Source organism: Coloeus monedula (genome assembly GCF_965178545.1).
Source record: "Coloeus monedula genome assembly, chromosome: 5".
NCBI classification, from domain to species: Eukaryota; Metazoa; Chordata; class Aves; order Passeriformes; family Corvidae; genus Coloeus; species Coloeus monedula.
Genome location: NC_138785.1, coordinates 26,143,971 through 26,166,960, shown reverse-complemented (window position 1 = coordinate 26,166,960; position 22,990 = coordinate 26,143,971). Strand labels below are relative to the sequence as shown.

General features: G+C 38.8%; 1 long non-coding RNA gene across 1 annotated transcript in view; it reads right to left on the bottom strand.

Moving 5' to 3' along the window:
• The window catches only part of LOC309572861, a 62,257-nt gene extending 46,901 nt beyond the window's left edge, over positions 1 to 15,356 (bottom strand). The window contains exon 1 of the long non-coding RNA XR_014226391.1: positions 14,915 to 15,356. This is a non-coding gene — a long non-coding RNA (uncharacterized lncRNA). The remainder of the gene's footprint in view (positions 1 to 14,914) is intronic.
• Between the last annotated feature and the right edge of the window lie 7,634 nt (positions 15,357 to 22,990).

Genomic DNA, 22,990 nt, shown 5'->3' with positions numbered 1-22,990 from the left:
ACAACCTGTCAGAAGTGAGCCAAGAATGGAAAAGAGGGACAACCTACATGACTTAGATATTCAGGTACCAGCTCTTGTTTGAGGGGCAGGGTTCCAATCACATAACATAAGGGGCTCAGTATGACTGCATCATAGACTCCAGTGGCCTAAATCTATTTGCCTGCACTGACAAAGTTGGTTCTTGGGCTGCTCTTTGCAGCCTGGTTCTGGGTCACATCTGCAATTGCCTTTAACTGTGGTGGCAAAGAAAATTGTGCAAGGATGGAGATGCTTCCTGAAATCTAACAGGAGCACACATCTGTGCATCCTTGACACCAAATCAGTTAGGGATGGCACCCATCAAGGATTTATGGAGGAGAGATGTCTCTTTATAGCTTGGAAAACCCATCTTGCCTCATATCAAATATTCTAAGGCTCCTACCTCAAAAACTGTTAAGGTCTCCCAAGCAAAAACTCCCATTCCCTGACCATTTTTGTTTTGCACACACCTACACAGTTTCACAGACTACTAGAGGAATGAAATATTTTAATAGAAATCGTTCTCAAAAAAGCTGTGATCAGTGACAGGATGATGCATTTGTTATGGTAGATTTAGACTATGATAAGAACAAGTTCTTTGAGTAGCTCTGGTATTTTTCACTCATGTTGCTATACTAGATAGGGAAGAAACACTATTCTATTTACGGTATATAAATCAACAAACTGTATTATATACAATGTGCAAAACATAAAACTACTTTTGTCAGAGTAAATACTTATAGAACTGTGACTTTAAAATATTGCAGTGTTGTTTAGTAAAGAACTTTTCCTGCAGTTTAGAAATACAAATTCTGGTAAAAAAAAAAATTCAGGAGGTACATTTTCCTTTCCCACAGCATCCTGATACCCAAATTGGAACATTATGGGTGGTGGGTCTGGATGGGTGGCCTACTAGATGGGTGAAAACCTGCCTGGGCCCTGAGGGCAAAAGGGTGGGTGGTTAATGGCACATGCTCTACCTGGAGGCCAGTTGTGATTTTTTCAAGACCTCTCTTGTTGAACACCATTTTTCAGTGACCTGAAGGAGAGGTCAGAGTTCATCTTTACTGAACTTTCAGGGGACACCTAGTTGGTGCATGCAGCCAATCTGCTTGAAGCCATGGCCACCATCCAGGAGCTCCGGGCAGGCTGGGAGGGATGGGCTGGGAAGAACTCTAAGTACCAAAGCAAGGACAATTGCAAAGTTGTACCCCTTGAACATATGAAACACTTGCAGTGGTACAAGCTGTGGAGCAGCTCTGTAGAGAAGACATTGGTGGACTCTCATCTAAAGATGAACACGCTCTGGCAGTAAGGAAGGGTAGCAGTGTTTGGGCCTGTATAATCAGGAACACGCAGTGGCAAGGGAAAGTCTGTGGCCTTTAATTTCATCTGTCAGCCCTATCTAGGAGACTGTGTCTGGTTTGAGGTCTCTTGAGCAGTAAAGGAAGGCATTGTTAATGCAGCAAGTTCCATGGAGGACTGCCAAGATGGCTGGGACTGGAGCAGGAGTGCAGGCATCCTGTAAGGAGATGCTGAGGCTTGTTCATCTGGGGGAAGGAATGGTGCTTCAGGGGACCCAACAGAGCCCATGGTGCTTATGGTAAATTTAGCACGAAGACACAGCCACAACAGTCCATGTCAGCAGGGTGACAGGCAACAGACACAAACTGAAATGGGGGAGGTCCCACTGAAAACAGGAGAATACTCTTTTACTCTGATGGCAGTTCAGCAGTGGAACAGGCTGCCCAAGGAGGCTGTGCAGCCTTCAGCCTTGGAGGCTTTCAAGACCCAGCTGGATCAAACCCTGAGCAGCCTGAGCTGACCCCAGGACTGATTCTGCTTTGAGTGGCAAGTTGGACTAGAGATCTTCTGGGGCCTTTTCCAGCCTGGACTAATCTGTGATTCATTACATGTTTTAAGACCTTTCCTGGAGCTTCCTAATCACTATCTTCTTTAACTTTCTTTTGCTTTGACATGAAAATCTTCTAAACTATTTCTAAAAGTACATCTAAAAGAACATCCTTCAAAATAACTGTTCTATTTTAGGTAAGTACTGTCATTATATATATAGATATATATATATATTCAAGTTCGGAATACTGCAGCTTATTTTGAAAGGCTCTTCATGAAATAATGAAAGCAAGGGCAAGCTTTTAAAAATTTAATCTAGATGAGCTATGTAGGAATGAATTAATGCCTAAGGATATGCTGTCATATTTAAATGTAGAAAGGTATAATTACAAGTGCTACAAGTACAAAACAGCTTCTTAGAGAAATTAAGACTTCTTTAAGAAAAATAAAAGGAATTGCAAATGTCTGTGTGGCTTAAGTTTTCTTCTTTTGTTACTATGGCTACAATAAAGAATTACCAAAGGAGAGAATTGGACTGGTACAGTATTAAAGATGTGGAGTGCTAATTAGTATTCTCCTTCTATTACTCTGATAGCCACATAATCCAGAGCCATTTATTCTAAATCACTTAACTCTGAACGCTTTTTAGCATTGTTTTGAAAGTAAATGCCAACTTTATTTATTACACATTTGTCTGTATTTAAAAAAAGACTCGGTTCAATTAACATATTTTTGAAGTCTAGACTTCTTCATTTTTTAAATACTCCAGACAGCCATTTATTGTCAACTTTTAGGCATATTATTTTCTCTCACACAACTGTATTACACAGTGTACTTCCTTTGATATATAGTCATTTATATGGTGCCTCTATACTTTTGGCCACACATAACATAATTTGAACATAAGCTTTCTCTATCCCAAAAATAGCCCTTTTAAACTGAAACACATTCGGATTTTATACCATTTTAATTGAACATTCTTTTTTTTTTTCTAACATTGTAGAAATGTCTTTAAAGCCAAGTTGTCTATTGTGTACTTGAAAACCTCCACGCTGCTTTTTAAATCTGAATACTTACATTTTTCTCTCATTTTGTAATCTAAGTTTGCATGATGTATACACACAAATTAAACCAAAAGTATATAAAGCTGTTTGCAAATAAAAATAAAGGAGAGAAAGAAATAAGGTACTTTTTGTGGGCACAGTTCAAGTGTTAAACCAGTTAGTGAAAAAGACCACTAAATGGAAAACTCAAGAAGAGTGCTAGGCACTGATATTGATTCAGATTTTGATTCATTCTTCACTCTGTTTCAGACTTGATAAGGGACAAGCTATCTAATCTCCTTCCTGCCTGAGGTGGTAGATCCTGAAGCTGATCTGTCTGCTGGCTGCTGCCATCCTCCCTGTCTCAGCTCTGACCCTGGCTAAGGCATTTCAGTATGAAAAGCTGTATGAAAGGGTTTTGTTCTCCCCTCCCTACTTTCCCCTGCTTTTTATAGCTTTAAGGCACAGAATCAGCCAAAATCAAGGCTGGACAAACATTAGAGTTAGTGTGAAGAGAGGCTTGCTGGTTTTCCAGAAAAGAGAAACTGCTCTAAGTGAGACTTAGTTACACTGCATGGGCTATCAGCTTCAGTTTCTCTGTCTGTAACATTGTTTCAATGTTGGTTCCCTCTTTATTTTCTCCTTATTTGTCCTAATTTGTTACCTGTAACCTTTTTTTTTTTTTTTTTAGCAGTGAGACATATTTGGGAACACTTATTAGCTATACATAAAGAGTAGATGCATAAAAGTTCTAAAGGAAAGATGCTGAAAGCAGTGAAAGGAAGCAACAAATGGATTTCTGCCAATAATGTGTTATAGTTAAAGCTTCTGGGAAGGTGTTTCAGCAGATGTGTATGATAAGTATTTGAAAGCACTGGAGGACATTAATACTCTTTATCATTACTACTAATAGGTATTTTAATAGATGAATTAATAGCACAATGTGCAATAATAAGAGCAAGCAAACCACAGGGCCTTCCTTGAAAACCTTACTGACCCAAAGATAGAACAAGGGGTCATCAATGCTTGGCCACATTTTCATCACAAAGTAATTTTTTTTACTGTTATGTCTGATCTGGAAAAAACATTCTGCTCCGGGCATGGTAAATTGGACAAGATTACTGCCTACTATTTGACCAGTCAATGATTTTGTCTGTGTCTAGGTGATAGTAGTTTTTTTCCCAAGGCAAAAGGAACAATTGAAGGCTTGACTGGAAGTGGGGCAAGACTGTCTTAGAATAAGCTAAGGGTTAGAAAACTTATGGAGGAGAAAGAATTGGAAAAGATTTAAATCTGAACAAAATCTCACTGATTCCCAAGAAAAAATGGGACAGAAGATGCTCTTATTTTTCCTTTTTTCAAACAGTCTGGGAACACCAGGTATGAGGTAGGACAGTGCTACTGATCATGTGTGTTAGCATAATGCTAGCTTTTTAATACAAGGTGGATAGGTGCAATTGCCTAGAAATCCCAAACCTATGGACATGGCAGTCCATAGTATGTGTGACCTGAACATAGTTCTTAACCAAGCCCATCCACCTTGCAGAGCTCACGGAAATATCTCAACAGCGAGGAGGCACAACTCACTCATCTGCACGAGTGGACAAGACAAAGATCTGTGAGAAAGAGCACACAGATAACCCAGGGCTCTGTGTAGCTTCCAGGCAGCAACATGAGCCAGATAATCTCCCCCAGAGCAGCAGTCCTTGGAAAGTTCAATGCTGTGTATAAAAACATGTATATTTAAAGATTTTTTAAGTAACCTTCTTCAAAGGCTTATACAGGGGCTTCATGAACATTAAGAGGTCTCATTGACTGTAGTAGGACTAGTTACATATGTTAAACTGAGCCCATCTCTAAGCCTTTGTAGAAGAAAGCCCTTGGCAAGTACATGAAATGTGCCAGTGACAATGAGTTGCTGACAGCGAAGTTCTTTAAGAAAGATCAAAACTGAGCTTTAGGAGGAATTCACTGGGGAAAGGACTGGATCAAATGCCACACCACCCAGCTGCTACCAACAGATGGGTAGCAGCCCTGGCACACTGAGCAGCTCTTACAATGGTATAGTGACAACTGGGCAGGAAAGGAAGCAAAGTGGCTGGAGAGGTTGCTATGATTTTTTGCATAAACAGCAATGACCTCATAGGAGAGGTGTTTTTTCATTCCTTCACAATTTGCTAGGAGCTAACAGACAGAAAAAGCCAATGTTTGGTACAAAAGACAGGTCTTTGGCAGCTCCTTTTATAGTGTCAATCACTCGGCATGCAGACTGAAATATCAAAAGAGGAGGACACAGACTAGACAACCCTATAAATATATTTTTCCATTAATAATGGCTTTGTACAGTTAACACAGCTGCAAGAATTCTGCAATATTAAAAGGTTCACCAAAACCAATACATAATCCTTATAAGGAGCTTAAAATAGACCTGGGAAGTTTGATGTCTGGCAACTTTGACTCTCCTCCACCTTGGGATAAGCTGATACAGAATCTTTGAAGAAAACCAATAAATATATTAGTAAAGCACTAGAACTGAGATCCTTAGGGAGACTGTGCACCAAAGCAAGGTGGATTCATTGTCATTAGTACCATTATCAATGCTCTTGTGTGCAGGGGATGAAGCACAGCCTCTGTCAGAAGACAGCAGGCCGATCTAGACTTGATCTCTTTTGGAAACACGTCACAGTCTTCTTTGAACAAGCCTTGCCAATATCAGTGATGTTCACAATTATAATACTACATTTAATACCACCCTGTGACAACCCTGCCTCCCTGCCCTATGAAAAGAAAGAAAATGTAAAAAGTAGCATTCTGGAACTGTCAGAATATTTGAATTATTTTAAGGTCCACATTAGACTTTCCTATTAATTTTGTGTGCAGGATACTCAAGTGTTAGATGGATTATCTACAATGAAAAATGCAACAGTCACATATAAACTTAATTTCAGTGATTTACAAAAAAACCCAGCACAAATAATACTAATAAATTTATAAGTAGAAAATAGATGTAAAGACACAAGGATGTTATGACTCACCCAATGACACATCACATCTTAAAGGGATATGAATAATTGTTATTTCAACAATCAAGCATTCAGTCTTAATTTGATGCTATTGTTGGGAATGAAATGATACACAAGAAGAAACATAGTAATTGTTATGTGCCATTAATTACTTATACCACATATTGATGTTCCCTACAACAGAATTTCAAGAAACTTCAGTGCAGGTCCTGTGCTTTCCATCCAATTTCCTCAAACCCATGTAAATCTGTAAATTCTTCACTGTGGGTGAAGTATTCACATCTAAGGCGTGCTGTTCACGGTTATGAATGAGTCAAGAATTCTCCTAAGTCTTTGGTGTAGGTGGAATTGTCAGTGCCTGGGTTGCATATTGAAACACTGCAGTGGGAATAAATCTGTTGTCTCTGGTATAATCACTTTGATAGGAAAAAGGCATTGGCATGGCACTGATGTATCATGTAGGTGCTGCAGAATCTAATTATAACTCAGAATGATTAAAGCATCTTGCACTCCTGAAGCTAGAACCTTTTATAATTAGGATTTTCTGTTCTCTAAATGTATTTTCTCCTAAGAAGTGACAAAAGCAAGTGTGAGAAGAACAGAGAAAGATCCATCATAAATTCTTATCAAATTCATGTTTGCAAATAGAGTTTTCATAATTCCAATCTCTTCACGATATGATTGAATGAATATTGACTCATAAAAAAAAAAGAAAATAAAAACCACAATTTCCTCCATTTCCCTTAAAGCTTATTTCTGAGTTACTTTTCTATTTTAAAGACAGAAAAATGTATTACATATATTAATACCCAAATAAATGTTAAATGTGAATAAATAGAATATAAATACTAAAGGCTTTATTTTGTGCTCATAATTACAACATAAATAATGTGCATGATTTTCAGCACTGGTCTGTTTTGGTTTCTTAAGATAGGAATTTCACTTTTTTAGATATATAATTTTATGCGTGATAGAAACTGCTACAGACCACATTCACATGCATGTTTACCTAAATAATCTATTCAGCTATTAAATTACTGAATATCTCTTAAAAATTCCTATATTTTCACTGATTATATGTTATTAATATATAATACACATGCATAAATTTTTTCCTATGTATTTTACTGTCATTTAACCTTTCTCTCAGTTTCCCTGAGGTATCAATCTCCCCTATCCCCTCAACTCATTATTTTCTGTTCCAAATAAAGCAAACATAAATAGAAAGAGAATCTGACATATGCATTATTCAGTCAGCTTCCTGTGTTATTTTTCCCTTGAAGTGGTTCACTGAAATATGCTCCACAGGGCATATGAAGGTTATAGCACCTAGTCAAAGGAAATACATTTCCTAATAACTATTATTTCTTTCCTGAACTTCCCACCGAGACCTTCACCTGAAATAGTTTGCATTTCTAGAATCTATCTTTTTAGTCTGATTGCCTACAAATTTCCTGGAATACAGACAGATGAAGAATCAGTCTTAAGAAATCTGACAGAATAGCACTTGGACAGAACACAGACACAAGACATCAATGACAGTCTGAAGAGGCTTGAAGGATACCATTATAACATCCCTCTATTTACTAACAAACTGAATACATCAATTGAAAACACTGCATGACCATCAAGCTTTAGCACATGTTAAACCAAGACCCTACATATTTTACTACTGTTTCCTGAAATTTCAGGACTATAATAGTTGAAATAGGGAATGTGCACAAGTGCCCATGGAAATACACTTATTGGCTATTCTGAGGGTTATTACATCTTCACAGTGCAATCACATCATCCATGTTACTTCTGGTGAACTTTCATTGTTCAGTTACCGTGCCTGCACACATAAATGGGAAAGGGACGTGTATTATGGAATGGTGAAAGGAACACTGTACTTGCCAAGTCGAACAAATACAAGAGCTACTGAGTGAGCTAAAGATGGCCTGCATGTACCACTCATAAATTGTCAGCTGTCTGTTCCTAAATAAATACAGGCAGCTCTCACAGCTTAGAGTTGAAGGCTTGACCTGCTTCAGTATCAGACCGGTGATCTAAACATCTACACCTTCTTCCCTCTTCTATCCTAAGTGTAAAAGAATATTATTTATAGCTCAGTACTTCCTAAGTTGTTTCCTAGAATAACTGCTAAAAAGGGGATGCTGGGAATTAAAAGCAGCAAGCAAGGACACCGCCCCCATCTCCCTTCTTCGTACAAACTTAACCCTCTCACATGAATAACAGCCATAAAAAAATTCTCAGAATTCTCATTGAAGAGGGAAACTTACTATGGTCTTAATCAATACAGCAACTTGTTCCACTGTCACCCAGTGCTGCATTTAGCATCATACCCTCCCCTTGTCTTCTGGGAAGGTCATCACCACGGCCATAAGATACTTTTTGGTCCATTAAAGAACATCCAAACAGTTCCTCAGACTTAATATCTTGTCTTGTCCACCTGATATACCTGATTCCATGTAGATGTTTGGATAACTTCAAGGACACCCAATACTTACAGAAGAAGAGCTGGAGTTTTTATGATGCGTACATCACAAATTCACAGTTTCTTAACAGAAATTTCATCCATGACTAAATACCCATACAAGAACATTAAATCCTGTCCACCTGGATCTTTCTGCTAGTATCTGTGAGATGCCTGAGGGTTTTTTTCACTTTTTCTTGTGAAGATTCAGGCTATTTTATAGAAATATGTATATATACAATATGGCACAATACAATACAATACAACCTCTCCTCCAGCCTGTGCCAGTCTGACAACCAAATTGAATCTACAGAAAAATATGGGGGAATCAAAATATTCTGTTCAGTCTCTTTCCTGTAATGTGAAATATATCATATGTTTTATATGCTAATTAATGTCTCCTATGATTTTCTGCAACTGCAGACATGATAAGAATAAGAAATACTTACTTCTAGCAGTGACTGATACAAAACAGAAGGAATTAAAGCTGTACATGTGTGGGAGTTGCTTTTACGCATAGTGAAATTCTTTGTGGGTGAAAATGCATATGAACCCTTCAACAAGGTGGTGCACCATGATTTATATAAAAAGACAGCTCACACATCTCACCTATTGGATTCAGAAAATAATAAAATATTAGAAATATCACACATTTGTGAGATGGATCAAAAGGTGCTATTTAGACAAGGCTTTTGTATCTTTTTTTCCCCCAAAAACTAACAATAAGATTATGTCAAATTGATTTTCTTTTCCAAAAAAAGATGGCTTCAAACAAATCAAGTTATACTGAAGTCCCATTGTCTGGAGAAAAGGAAAATATTCCTGGAAAGAAAAAGTAACACTCCAAATCATATGCTACTTTTAAGTAATAACTGTGAGGAGCTTCTGTGATAGTCTAGTAATTCTTTACTTCATTTGCTTTCCAGAGGCTTCATAGTCTATAAAAGGACTGGAAATTCTTATAATGAATACTATAATAGAATTTATTATGCCAGCAGAATGAAGCCTGTGTCAACACTTCCAATTTAAAAATCTTGGTTTTAAGAGTTTGTAACTTATCTCTATAAATACCACATACCCCACTGTATAATAATAGTCAAACTATTATTTTCCCACAGCATAAAATTATTGCAATGAAATCACTGGCTTTAACTGAACAAAGGTCTTGATTAACAAAGATTAAAAGAGAAAATAACCTTATTGCTTTATCAATGAAGTGTTTATTTTTGCAACAGTGTGTCTGAATCTTAAAACATTCAACACTGGTTCATAATTGGGGTAATGAGACTGGGGATAGGAAGAAGCTTCCCTGTTGTCACTGAGTGTAATGGTAAAATATGCAGCACTGAAGACATTTCTTTCTCTGTAATTTGCACTCTTTACCACTCATTCTTTTGTCAATATTATGATAGGAAGACAGCATAGAAAATTAATAGAAATATGTGCATAACACAAGAATGTATGGTAAGAAGGCAAAACTAATTTCATATAAAAGGTAAGAGCTGAAACAGAGAAACAGACACACATGAAACCAGGGATGTTTTCACTCTAAATGTAAAGTCTAGCCTATGAATGCACAAATAAGGAAATACACATGTATATATATATATATATAAAGAAATATCACTTTTCATTTTGAAACATTAATACTATACTCCAGAGATTTTCAACAGTCCGGTGCCAATCTGGAGCCACATGTTATATTTAAGCTCCACAGTTTTAGGCCTTTTTAAAAGTATGTTAATTTAGATAGTCAGACTCAAATTTTATATTCTTGCTGATAAGTTTTTATATTTGTAGCTGCCAAATGAAATATAAATTTGGATTTCTTTCAACAGAAGGAGTGAGAAAGAAGAAAAAGATATTCAGAAAATAATTTGAATACTGTAAGATGTTTTAGGTTAGATAGAAGCATTTGCTATGTCTATAAAGAAGACTAAGAAGTGTAAAGTTCTCCCAGTTACTTCAGAAATGGTCCCTAAAACAGGAATAAATACCATTTGCAAATTTATCTAGAAAATAAAATGACTGTTAGTGACATATTGAACATGCATTTCTAATATATCACATACACAGTATAGTGGTGAAAAGGCATCTGATCTAATGAAAACCAATTTATTTCAATCCCATTAATGCTCACATTTCCAAATAATCCATAGAAAGTAAAGTGATTTCTGTATTATCCTTCAAGCTACAGGTGGTAAGAAAAAGCTTCAAGGGAGACAGAACCACTGAAAAAACAACTACTCCTGAACTCCTGGCTTTTCAGGTAATTCACTTTAATTAACTTTAATTTGCTGGGCTATTATTCTGTCTGAAGCAATGCAGACACATACCAACCCAAAAGCTGGAATCCATTGCAACCTTTAAATGGCGCAACACTAATTCTGCTGATTTGGAAAGAAACTTGCACTAATGAAGATGTGCTTAAAAAATTCCAACCAAAACAAAAAGGTACCACACTTCCATTTTAATGCATGACTGGGTTACTGTGAGAATGCAGAAGTTTCAAAATTATGAATGCTGCATGCAGCATCTCAGCACTTTGTGAAATAATTACCTGGGGAAATCACTGTCTTCCCCTTATGCAGCAATTCAATTACATGACAAAAATTTCTGCAGTTCCATTTCCTTTTCATTCTGTATATCCCTGGGTTCATCTACGTGGTATTATTCCAAACCAGCTTATAACAAATAAAGTTGCATTTAGCATGGCAATTCCATATTCAGAATTCAAAGTGCCTTGCAAAGAGGCACTACATCCAACAGGGTAAATTAAGGAAGGGAGAAGGACTTGCTCAGCAATTCACCAACCATCAGTGGCAGCACCAAGAATATAATGCTGATTTCCAGTCTGAAACATTACCATTTGCAGGCAGAGGAGAAAAAGATGTTATTACATTAAACCTGGAAGCACAGACTTTGCTTATAAAAGCACAGAATCTGGAGTTCAGACTCACAGTCCCAATTTCTCTGGTTTTTTGTAATGCATGAAATAAACATTTCTGCTGTGTTCTGCTCTGGCAAAAAGATAAACTTTCCCATGCAAACTGAAAGGGCAATTCATTATTGTGTAATCTGCCAGCTCATTAAAGGTGTTTATGGAATATCACAAGAAAGAAAATAGGCACACAGCTTAGAATGTGTCTCTGTCATCAAAGAAAATTTGATTTTAAAACCACTTGGAGCTCATAACAATCCAGCGCCAACCTTGGCAGAGAATACATCAAGCAAAACTCAGTATTAATTTGGACAATTTTTCCAATATTATAAAAAGTGAAAGAAAAGATTACCATTAAGAGGATCTCTCTGTGACAAATATCCAAACTAGTAGCCTTCCAGCATTTGTGCACATTGATTTGTGAAGGAGCTATAAAGGTGTATGGTGTGATCTGCTGTACACAACCTGTGTGTGGGTATTTACATGCATTCCTTCTTCAAAAGTGCACTCCTGCTCTAAACACTGTGCAGACATATCCACAGAAGACCATGTGGAAAACAGGACAGCTGACAGACTGCTTGATGGGCCCCCATCCACTTCTTAAAAAGAGAAGAAAATAAGATGATTTCAATATCTCTATGCTAGGAAATGTATCAATATAAAGACACAGCAGAAGCATTAAAAATGGAGAAGACAGGTCTCCAGCCCAGCTCTCCCCAGCTGAAAGAGTGCATGGTAATAGCACTGAAATTTCCCTTTGCTTCAGACTTGTCATGCAGCAGAGGTGAGGAGGCACACAGGACAGGCAGCTCGGCAGAACACACAGCCCTGCCCTCAGAGGCTCCCCAATGTGCCTTTGTGCCTGCCCAGCAGGAAAGAGGGGCTGTTTGTGTTTGTTATTGGGCAAATGAATCCATACTCAGATGTCTGATACAACTAAATTGACAGTCACTAAACTGACAGGCAACATACCTGGAAATAGTCTTAAGCTCTCAGTTTCTTCTGAAAGGACAAACATATTAGCAAAAAAAAGTACATGTCAAAAAGCTTTCTAACTTTAGGTAGAAAGCTGAATATTCCACTGCAAATAAAAAAATACTTTTAAAAATCTCTTGTAGAGTGAATGCATCATGTTATCTTCCCATTCTTCCCACATGAAGCAATTTATTTCACCCATGGGAAACTCGGGAAAATACACTTCACAGTATGTACCTCTGGTAAACAATTTTGCTGGAGCTCCAGTAAAAAGAAAAGTTTCAAATAATAGAAAATTAAACATAATACCTCTGATTACTGAAAATACTGCACCTAGAATAAAAAGGAAATCAAGCACAATAGGCTGAGGGAACACCAAGGAACATAACACAGCAAACAGAAGACTAAACTATCAAAGTAAAGATATTCTTGATTGCATAGCGGGAGAAAATGTCTAAGAGATGTATACAAGCAAGTTTTCTTTTAAAATTAATTTCCCACTTGCTAGATTTGAGTCTCAAAGTACTCATGCCACATAAATGGAAATTGCAGCAGCTCTTTCCAGCTGTAAAGTTTCAGGATTTGCTGAATTAAATGATAATAGACTGAAGCTGAAGAGGACATGCCCCAATAATTAGGAAATAGCCAATACATTGAAACATTTCTTTTTTCTGTTTAGAATTAAATATCAGCCAGTTTCTCAGTCACAGTAAACTTAAATCATAGGTCTGATCCTAAGTTTTTATGCATATTGTATGTTTTAACCAAATGCTCAGCCTCTTGAAGTTTTCCTTAGCCATGTGCAACCACAACCAAGCTCTTGCCATTACAGTCTTGAATGGCTTTTCAGCAAACAGCAGACAACCTCTCCAAATCCCTTCTCCTCCTTACAATCTTTCCCTCTATTCTATGCTTTAACACGAAATAGGAACAGCTGAGTATTTGGCTCATTGAATTTAAACACAATGCATGTCTCCTTGCAACCTATTAAATGCACATTCCTCAGTCAATGTGTTGGCCAGGCCTTCAAGAATCACAGCCTACCCTCTCCATAGTAGATTTGCTTGCACAGGACAAAATGTTTCTGCTCAGAAGCTGTGAAAGCTTCTAGATATCCTGGACTTCTATACCTCCCCATCCATAATGGTACCAGTGGTAAGACCCATGGATAAAACAACATTGCTATAATTATAGAAAAGGTAACTTTTTAATTTACTTGGTCAAAAGCGAGGTGCAGCAACCAAATATCAAATAATAAATTTAGTGTGTAATTCTACTATATAATCCCAGAGTGAGAAATTTGTGTCACATGACAAAATTAAGTATTTTAAAGTATTTGGGTGGCAGTAAACCCCACTATTGCATTTCTTTAAGATGGAAGTAACCATCCACTGTTTCATGGATAGGGTGGCAATCCCAGGCTGTAGTCTTCCCCTCCACACCCTCTCCACAGTCCAAACTTGCTTACTGATATTTCTGAGCCACAATCTTTGGCATTCAACTCCAAAAGCAATTGCCTTCCTGACAGCTATCTGAACTTTCCCCCACCATAAGAAGCACACCACAGCTTAGTTTCACCAACCCCCCCACTTTGTTTCACTGTCTCAAGAGCTCAGTCCCCCTGTATCCCAGCTTGCAATTCCAGCACTCTCTGCACTGCCTGCTCTTCCTCCCACACTCTCTTTACACTGCCTTTGAAAACAATCAGGTTTTGACTATTGATCAAATTACTGAAGGACAAAATAAAAGCAGTCAACTGAATTAGAATGCACCCTGAAAAGCACTGGCTCGAGGCACAGCCACAGCTGAGGCTCTCACCACTGAGAACTGCAGCTCAAACCAAAGATGTACTCTTTCTTACGGCAGAATGGCAAAGAGAGCAAAACATTCAGTGAAAAGAAGGAAAGGACAAGAAAATATTCTGACAAAACCTTCATCTTTTATGACTTCACAAAGTAATGACAAACCAGACAGAACCTTGGGAGATGAGTTTCCCTCTACAGCCTGAGAGAAGCCATACCTCACAACACATCCAAAGAAACATCACCCAGAACAGCACACTTGGTACCCAGGTGTGAAGGCATGGCAGATGTCTCCCAGTACAGCATACTCCCTGCCTAGACCCTGTCTGTCCCTGATGGCGTACCCTTGCAAGGCCAGTCAGGAGTGCTTCTGCCTTTGTGGCCCCTGAGAAGACTTCTACTTAGGCACCAGTGAGACCCCTTCAGCCTGCTGGAGTCAAGGTGCCCATTAACAGGTCTCTGCCATGCTTGTTTTTGACATCCTACACTGTCAGGCAGAATCAGAGCAGTGTAAAACACAACTCATCTTCCTGCAATTGAGATACCCACCCTATTCCTTCAGAGCTCCTCAAACAGTGAATACCACCAGTTCCCAAACACAACCAGCTTCCTTCATAAACACCACCCCTTGCCATGTGCTTCGTTTCTTCAGTCTTCCTACATCCCAGTCCCTTTTCAAAGCTTAGTTCCTGTTGCCTTTTTTCTTTTGCTCAAAGGGGAGACTTTTAAAGGCAGTAATAAAGTCAAACCCTACAGCCCACTGGCTCTCAAGAGGCGCTTACCTTATATTTGTGTCCGTAAAGGGTTCCTCTGGCTCTTCCATTTTTCATCTGTAGAGATACTGAGCTTTAAATTTTTAAATTTAGCATGGACTAGCTGCTCTTCTCCACTTACTAATTCTATTTCGTCACTACACTGACACTGATCTGAAACATCCAAAAAAAGACCGTTTCTACTTTCTGAGGCCTATTAGCATAGCTTGAAGGCAGGAAGAATATGCTGAGGCTCAGGCAGTCCTGATGCACTGCTTGCAATACAGAAGAATGTGCACAAAAAGAATATATGAAAACTAATGAAGTTAAATATTTGATTACAGGTTTTTTATTTTAATCTTTTTACATTTCCCTATTAGAGGGAAGGAAATTTAAGTTTGAAGAGACAAAACAATCCTAGCTCAGGAATTGGAGTCCCCTTTCTGCCAACTAGGAGTGGTGTCACTAGCCATCTTCCTGAAACTTAATCTCCACCTGACCTCTTCTCTTGCATTTAAATAAGATTGCTGTCATGATCTCAGGGTTTAAAACTGTCCCAAAGGTCACAAAGAAACTTTACACTGCAGCCATCACTCAAGAGTGACCTCTGACAATTCTGCAAGGGCAGCCAAAATTCTAAAATCCATTAAGATTACTTAAAATAGTTATGAACTATGCTACCATATTTAAGGCAAGAATTTTAACCCACCACACAAAGTGCTTTGACATGGTTGGTTGTGGTTAGTATGGCAGTGATACGTTAATTCGGGTACTTTCATAGAGTAAATTATTTATATAGAGAACCCTCTTCACTGCTTTCACACTGGAAAGAATGTTGCCTTTACTGATCTAAATGCCACCTTGAGCATGGGCAAGGGGAACTGCAGCATTGCTTAAATGCTCTATTGTTTTTCCACATTCCCATGAGGCAAAAAGAATTTTTAAGCATCAGGATAGTTCAACAAGCTCTTTTTTTTTTTTTTTCCAGGAAGACTAGGATGATGTCATTTGCCTTTACATATTCTCGCGAAGAAAATCAAGGACAAGTCAGCTTTGAAGAAGAGCATCCTTTCCACGGTTGACTCCCAGGGGTACTGGTCCCCAGCCGTGCATCCTGTGGGTATTTACATAGTGGCCTATCCGTGAGTGGATGGTTATCATCATCCTGTGTGGCACCATTCCTGGCATTGCTGCCCCTGGACAACATGCCATAAAATTGCTCTGATGTCATTTACCAAATGACTAGAAACTCACAGGCTCTTTTTGCTCCTATGAGGTACCTTTTGTCAGGGCAAAGTACTGCTAGCAAGTATGAGGGGAAAATGTCTATGTTCTTATGTGCTACATAAAGCAAAACTAAAACACAGAGACGCTCTGTAAGAAATTCTGTAACAAATTTCCTGTAAGAAATTTGGTAAGAGTTCAAAGGCTATCTCTTATACAAGAAACTTGATCTTGCTTGAAAAATAAAGGTGTGATTTCACACAGGATATTGGCCTAGGTATAGGTCATTTCCTATCACATAACATACTGTTATTTCACATCCTTATCTTCAGTTTTTATCTTGAAAGCAATAATTAACAAAGCAGATATAAACCCTTAGAAGCTTTTTCTGGGAGAAACTGAAGAATTTATCAGATCATAAACATTACAAGGCAATTTGATGCCTAGGTATATCCTTTATAGCATAATACTTGACTCTGTGCTTATTAATTCTTTGTTCTATGATGATTTGAAAATCTCGGTGTTAAGACAAAGATTTAATGTTTGTGGAAATTAGATGTGTGCTAAAGATGTGTGCCCACAGAAAGGCTGAGCTTGGAAGGGACCCCTGGAACTCATCTAGTTCAAGTCCTTTGCTCAGACAGGGCCACCTACAGCCAGCTGACCACGTACATGTCCAGATGGCTTTTGAATATCTACAAACAGGGAGATTCTTTGTGAAAACTCTGCCAGTGCTTTGTCACCCTCACAGTGACAAAGCATTTCCTGACGTTCAGAGGGAAACTCTGGCTTTTCAGTTTGTGTCCATTGCCTCTGGTCCTGTCAATCACTGAGCAACACTGAAGAGAACCTGGCTCCATCCTCTTTGTACTTTCCTTTCAGGTATTTGTACAAATTTATGAGATCCTCCTCAAGCCACCTCTTTTTCAGGCTGCACATTCACACCCCTCTTAGCCTTTTTTCATACAAGAGGTTCTCCAGTCCCTTATTTAACTTAGTGGACTTTTGCTGCACTCTCGCCAGTACATCCAGGTCTCTCTTGTACGGGGGAGCCCAGAACTGGACACAGCACTCCAGGTGAGCCCTCAGCAGTGCTGAGCAGAGAGAAAGGCTCGGCTCCCTTGCCCTGCTGGCAACACTCTTCCTAATGCAGCCTGTGACACCATTAGGCTTCTTTGCCACAGATGCATGTTGCTGGCTCACGATCAACTTGGTTTCCAACAAGAAGGACCTTCAGATCCTTTTCCTCAAAGCTGCTTTACAGCTTGGTGGCCCCTGGAATGTACTGGTGCCTAGGGTTGTTCCTCTCCAGATGCAGGACTTGGCACTTCATTTTGCTGAATGTCATGGGGTTCCTGTAGTCCCTTTCTCCAGCCTGTCAAAGTCCCTCTGCACAGCAGCACAACCCTCTGGTGTATCAGTCACTCCTCCCATTTTGGTGTCATCTAAATTTGCTGAGGGTGTATTCACTCTGCCCCAACATCCATCAGTAAAGATACTGAACAGGACTGGACTCAATACTGATCCTGGGTCACTACTACTGACCCACATACTGCTCTCCAACTGGAGTTTCTTCTGGGTTGACCATCCAGTTTTCAATCCATCTCACTGCCAGCTCATCCAGCCCACACTGCATTAATTTCTCTAATATAGTGGCCTAGTTTCATTTCATTAATTGCATGGAAGAAATCCTTATTTTTACAAGTAGAAAAAAAGCTACATTTTTGGCATTAAGGTGCTACACTGCTTAACTACTGGAAATGTGCAATTGCCAAGGTGACTGAAAGGAATTCTTCAAAGTCACAGACTTTCACTGTGGTTTAGGCCATAATTTTGTCTCTTTTTTTTTGAGATGTTTACACATCATCTCTGTTTAGCAATGACTATGCTTTAAAGTTTGCCTTCAATACTTCATGAACTATTGTTAGCAATAGTCAAAATTTCAGCGCCAAAAAAATGCTAATATTTTAATTTATCTGAAAGTGATGGGAAAAAAAGAATATGCCAAATGTATGAGAAAAGATTTTTCAACTTGACTGATGCCTTGGGTGTAATGAAATGCACAGAAGGAAATACATATGCTAACAATGCTTTGTAAAAGAACAATCAGTAACTTTTTTCTATCCTTCCTGAAATTAATTAGTCCGTATGACACTTTTATTACTTTTCTTGTACACTTCATAGTGCGTGCAAGAAGTGTGCTGCTTCTCCGGTGTAAAAGTTACTTCATGATCCCCCTGTCTTTTTGGTAGTGATCAGCTGTTGCTGATCTGCTCATTTTGAACCTGTTCAGCTCAGGTGTGACAAAGGAAATCAAGTTTAAGACACTTATGATAACCATCTTTCTGTGAGGCAGAACCTGCACTGAATTTCAGCACTCTGTGATCACATCATGCAGAAGACATCCATTTATTTAAATGGGCTGTGTTTTACAGCTGCTGCTGAGGATGTTACTGGCTGTAATTCAAACTCTGGCTAAAGGAGTCCTAAACTGCTGATTTATGGAATTTGAAAAGCATAACATACTTGTATGCTTTCATCAATGATCACTATGAATAGAGACAAGAATGCTGAACTAGATGATCACTTGGTCTAAGGCAACACAGGCCTTTTGCTTGTTTTCTTATTCATAGACTCCTAATTCTTCATAATCAATAATCAGTCTTCTAAGTGGAAGCCAGCCTGTCACCAAGGACCAAATATGCCAACCATATCTCACATATATGTACAGACTGCTTCCCAAAGAGCCAGATGCCATAAAATTGTCAGGAAAGGACGCCCTCTCACCCTGCTCCCCAGCCAAGTGGAGATTACTTCTGCCTGTATCAGAAGTTTTTGCTTAAGCTCTGAGATTTAACTACACAACATAACACAGAGTAAAATTGTTGTTATAGTTCGTTGCTTAAGGCTCTGGATAAAAAAGCTTCTTATACCTCAGATATGCTTTGTCTTTCAACGCTTACCTTCAACGTGAGACATGAAAAACTAACTAAACAGGTAAACAGATTTGAGGCTTTGCACATGGGGCTCATCCTTTCTGGAGAACAATGGTGGAATTTTGTTCATTTGAATTACTTACACCCTTCAGCTAGTCTGCTATGACTTTACAATTATGTGAAGGCACCAAAAAAGCCAATTCCTGCTTGGCACCTCCTCTCTGCAAGTGTACCAGAAGTCTGCTTAGCCTGCAAGCATAAAGATGCTATATGGTACACAGGTCACTGATTTCTCCTCACTGAAAAGTACGTAAGTCACAATAAAGGAGATGCCACCTTGAAGGCTGAAAGAATCAGGGGGTCCAGGCTTTTAAAACCTGAGGAAATAGAGACTTACGTGTTTACTTTACTGTTTTTGAGGGTAATCACTCAATTTATGACAAAAGGATACAGAATAAAAAACTATTAATGAGGGTGAAAAGCAGCCTCTCTTCTGAAATTGTGGAAAACCTCTAAAAGAGTGAAATCAAAGTTTAAATATTTTCTTCTTCTCCGTCTCTAAATGAAGCCTTTTGAACAAAGTAGTGAAGTTAATTTTACTATCTTTTGAGTCTCAAAGTTGATAATTGTTCTGATCACTGTGTGATGCTGTTTTTCAAAAAAGAACCCTAAACATTATGGCTTTCACTGGCCTTCTCTCTTAAGTTTTAGTTTCAGGTGCTGAGACAAGATCCACTCCACAGATATGAGTGAAGCAGGACAAAGATAAGCAAGTTTTCTTGCCAACTTTGCTAATTTACTGAGATTCTGCACAGTGAAAGGAAAGCAAGTCTACTGAGATGTGGTTTATCACTCACCCTGAACAGGAGAGACACCACACCCAAGCTAGCTTGGATCTGTCTTTAGTGCAGCAGAATCTGATGAAGGCAACAAGGGCTTGAGTCAAAGTGGCACTTCTGTCTTTACTTCATTAGGCAAAAAAAAAGCTGGCCAAATCAGCTATCTGGAAAGCTATTCCATACTCCAGAACTCCTTAAAACTCTTTGAGAAAGCAGTGTATTGTTCAGAAAATAGGCCTGTATATGGGGTATTCCTGTTGATGAACCTTATGCACCTAACAGAGCTGCCTCATCTGAGAGGGCCAGACTTTGCCTCTATACTTGACGAAGACAGACCAGCTCAATGAAGGCTGACACAGAGCAAGATTCAGAGCAGGAATATAGCTTATGTGCTATCACAATTGCAAAAAAACCTGTCACCTTTCTCCCATGACTGAGCTGTAAAGTTATTTTACTTTCAACAATCTAGAAGAATTCCAGTGAGGCAACAGGCAAACTGTTTTCCCCGAAAAGTTTGCCCAATTTATGCTGAAATAAGCAGCCATATTTTTTACACTGTGATTTTGGCAGACAAACAAAACCACTGGGCTTAAGAGGTGCACAAAAGGGCTTTTGAAGGCAAATTGATAAAGCATCCCATGCAAAAAGTGATATAAAGAGCAATCTTGCTGAAAGTAATTTAAATATCATATGACAAACAGAATGAGAAAAGTTGGTCTACTTAGCTTCAGCACCTGGTTTGAACAAGAACCTTGCAACCATGGTTCTTTAGCATTTCTCCATGAGGTTTCATGAGAGGGCTTTGAACAGTAGCACTACCATTGTATCTTCAGAAGACAAACAGAAAGTAAATGTTTACAATTTTTGTTTTCAGAGTTTGGAGTAATCAAAATGAGACTATTTAAGGAGCTAGCATCTGAATTGCAAATTTTTAAGAGTTTCAACACAGTTCTTTGTTAGAAAGGAAATCAGGTAACAGCTTGCATTAACTGATGCACTAGCTAATAAAAACCAAATCTTTGTGCTTCTGTCTATCTTTTTCTCCATACACTGTTGTATCATCCACATTTTTTTTCTCCTCTTCTGCTGAAAAGGAGCTGAAAGCCTGTTCAACCAGGCAGACATAGAGCAAAACCACTTAAACTAATTTAAGAGCCAAGAGATCTGCAGTTAACGCTCTCAGTGAGTAAAGATATGGTGCTTTTCCACATGACTCCCATGCTGGCCATAGCTGACAGGAGGGTTCCAGGAATGTGAGTATCTACAGAATGCATAAAAACAAGGCTCAACATCAGTCATCAGCTCCCCCACCTATTTCTCTGGAGGGAACAATTACTTTTAACTGAAGACATTTATTGGGCATAGGATAAAACCTACAAAATCCAGACTATGCTATTTGGATTTTGTCTGTATACAGGAGCTACTTCATTCTACTCAATTGTTACCACTGTTCAGACCCATTAGAAACAGCCATTATTGCCAAACACTGATGCTTACATTAATGCAATTCAGGAATTCATGGCTTAAAATAGAGAGCAACACTTTAAAAAAATCTCCACAAAGATGTAAGGTCAAAACTTGCAACTTGTATTCCGCATTAGAAAAATCACAGGCTTACTACCCACTTTTGTCAATCTTTTTCCACACATCCTTGCATTCAGCTGCCATTTCCTGTAGCTGTGAAAGGCACCATTAGTTGCTTGTTAGTAATCAATGATTAATATCTTCAGTCAGTTTTTACCACACCTTTTGCTCAGATGTCACCCATGGCCAGGGGCAGCTGCTCTGCCTGGCCGGACCCAGGCTGCAGCACCAGGCAGGAGAACTGCACCCTTCACTGCTCCCCTCAGCTGCTGCCTTTCCCACACCCCCTCCTGCAGGAGAAATGAGCCTGCCCAGACTCTTTCAGCTAGGGAGGAGGTGGAGTGCCAAATCTCCTGAACATCCTGAACGTCCAAAAACAAAGTCTAGGCAAAAGTGGTGAGAAGACAAAGCTTGAGCATGGAGCCGAGGGGGAGGCACAGAGCTCAATGGTGCTTGACAAGAGGGTGGCAAACAGAAAGGATGTTGATTTTGGGTCAGAAAAGAGAAACAGCCCTGTGAAGCTGAGATACAAGGAGCAAAGGGGTGAGGAGCTCAGATGCAGGTCCATAGAAAGCAGTTGGGAAGGAAACTGGTTCAAGAAATTGGCAAGGAAGAAAGTGAGCCAGAGGAGGGCAATACAAAAAAACTACTTGTGACATTTGGAAAACATTACTCTCCATAATCCCACATGGTTCCAGAAACTCCCCATTACTCTGCCGCCACCAAATATCTACCCCAAAATTCATGACTGGACTTCTTCTCCTAGCAAGTCTACAGAGAGGACAAGACCCCCTGCATTTCCCCCAGCACAAATTTCTGTAATGGAATTACATTTTTTGATTCTTCTGCTGAATTATGATTCCAGAGGCTATGATTTCTGTCTTTACCTTGACTTGCTGTTCAAAAACTTTAAAAAAAAAAAAAAAAAAAAAAAAAAAGGGGGGGACAACATTAATGCAAAAACATCCCCAACATCCCTGCAACACACTTGTGGTCAAAGACTCAAAACTCAAGTAAACCAGGCTTCTTTTGTGACCATAATTCTGAATTCTGACACAGGGTTAATATTCAGACTAGATAATTATATGTCACATTTACACCAGATATTTTTCTTATTGAGTAGGAGTTTGAGGGTGGGGACAAAATAAGAAGCCACCTGAGTATTTTCCAGAACTGGTATCAGAAAGTCATACCAACTTGCAAAAAAACCAAATTTTCATCAGAATTCATTTTCACTATGGAAACAATAACAGAAGATGTTATTTCAATCTGATGGCTTCACATCCACACAATTTTGAACATTTTGAATGTTTACACAAATAGCATCACATTAATTCCTCTCCTTTCTCTTCTTGTGGATTTCCAGTAATGCAGAATTAATAAAGCAACAGAATAAAGTCTTGGCAACAGAAATCTTCTGTTTCAAGAGCTGACTTTCAACATGGTAAGGAGAAAATCACCATCCTAACTTTTCCCATTAGATTGTATATTGACAGGTACAAATACGCCACCACACTGAAACA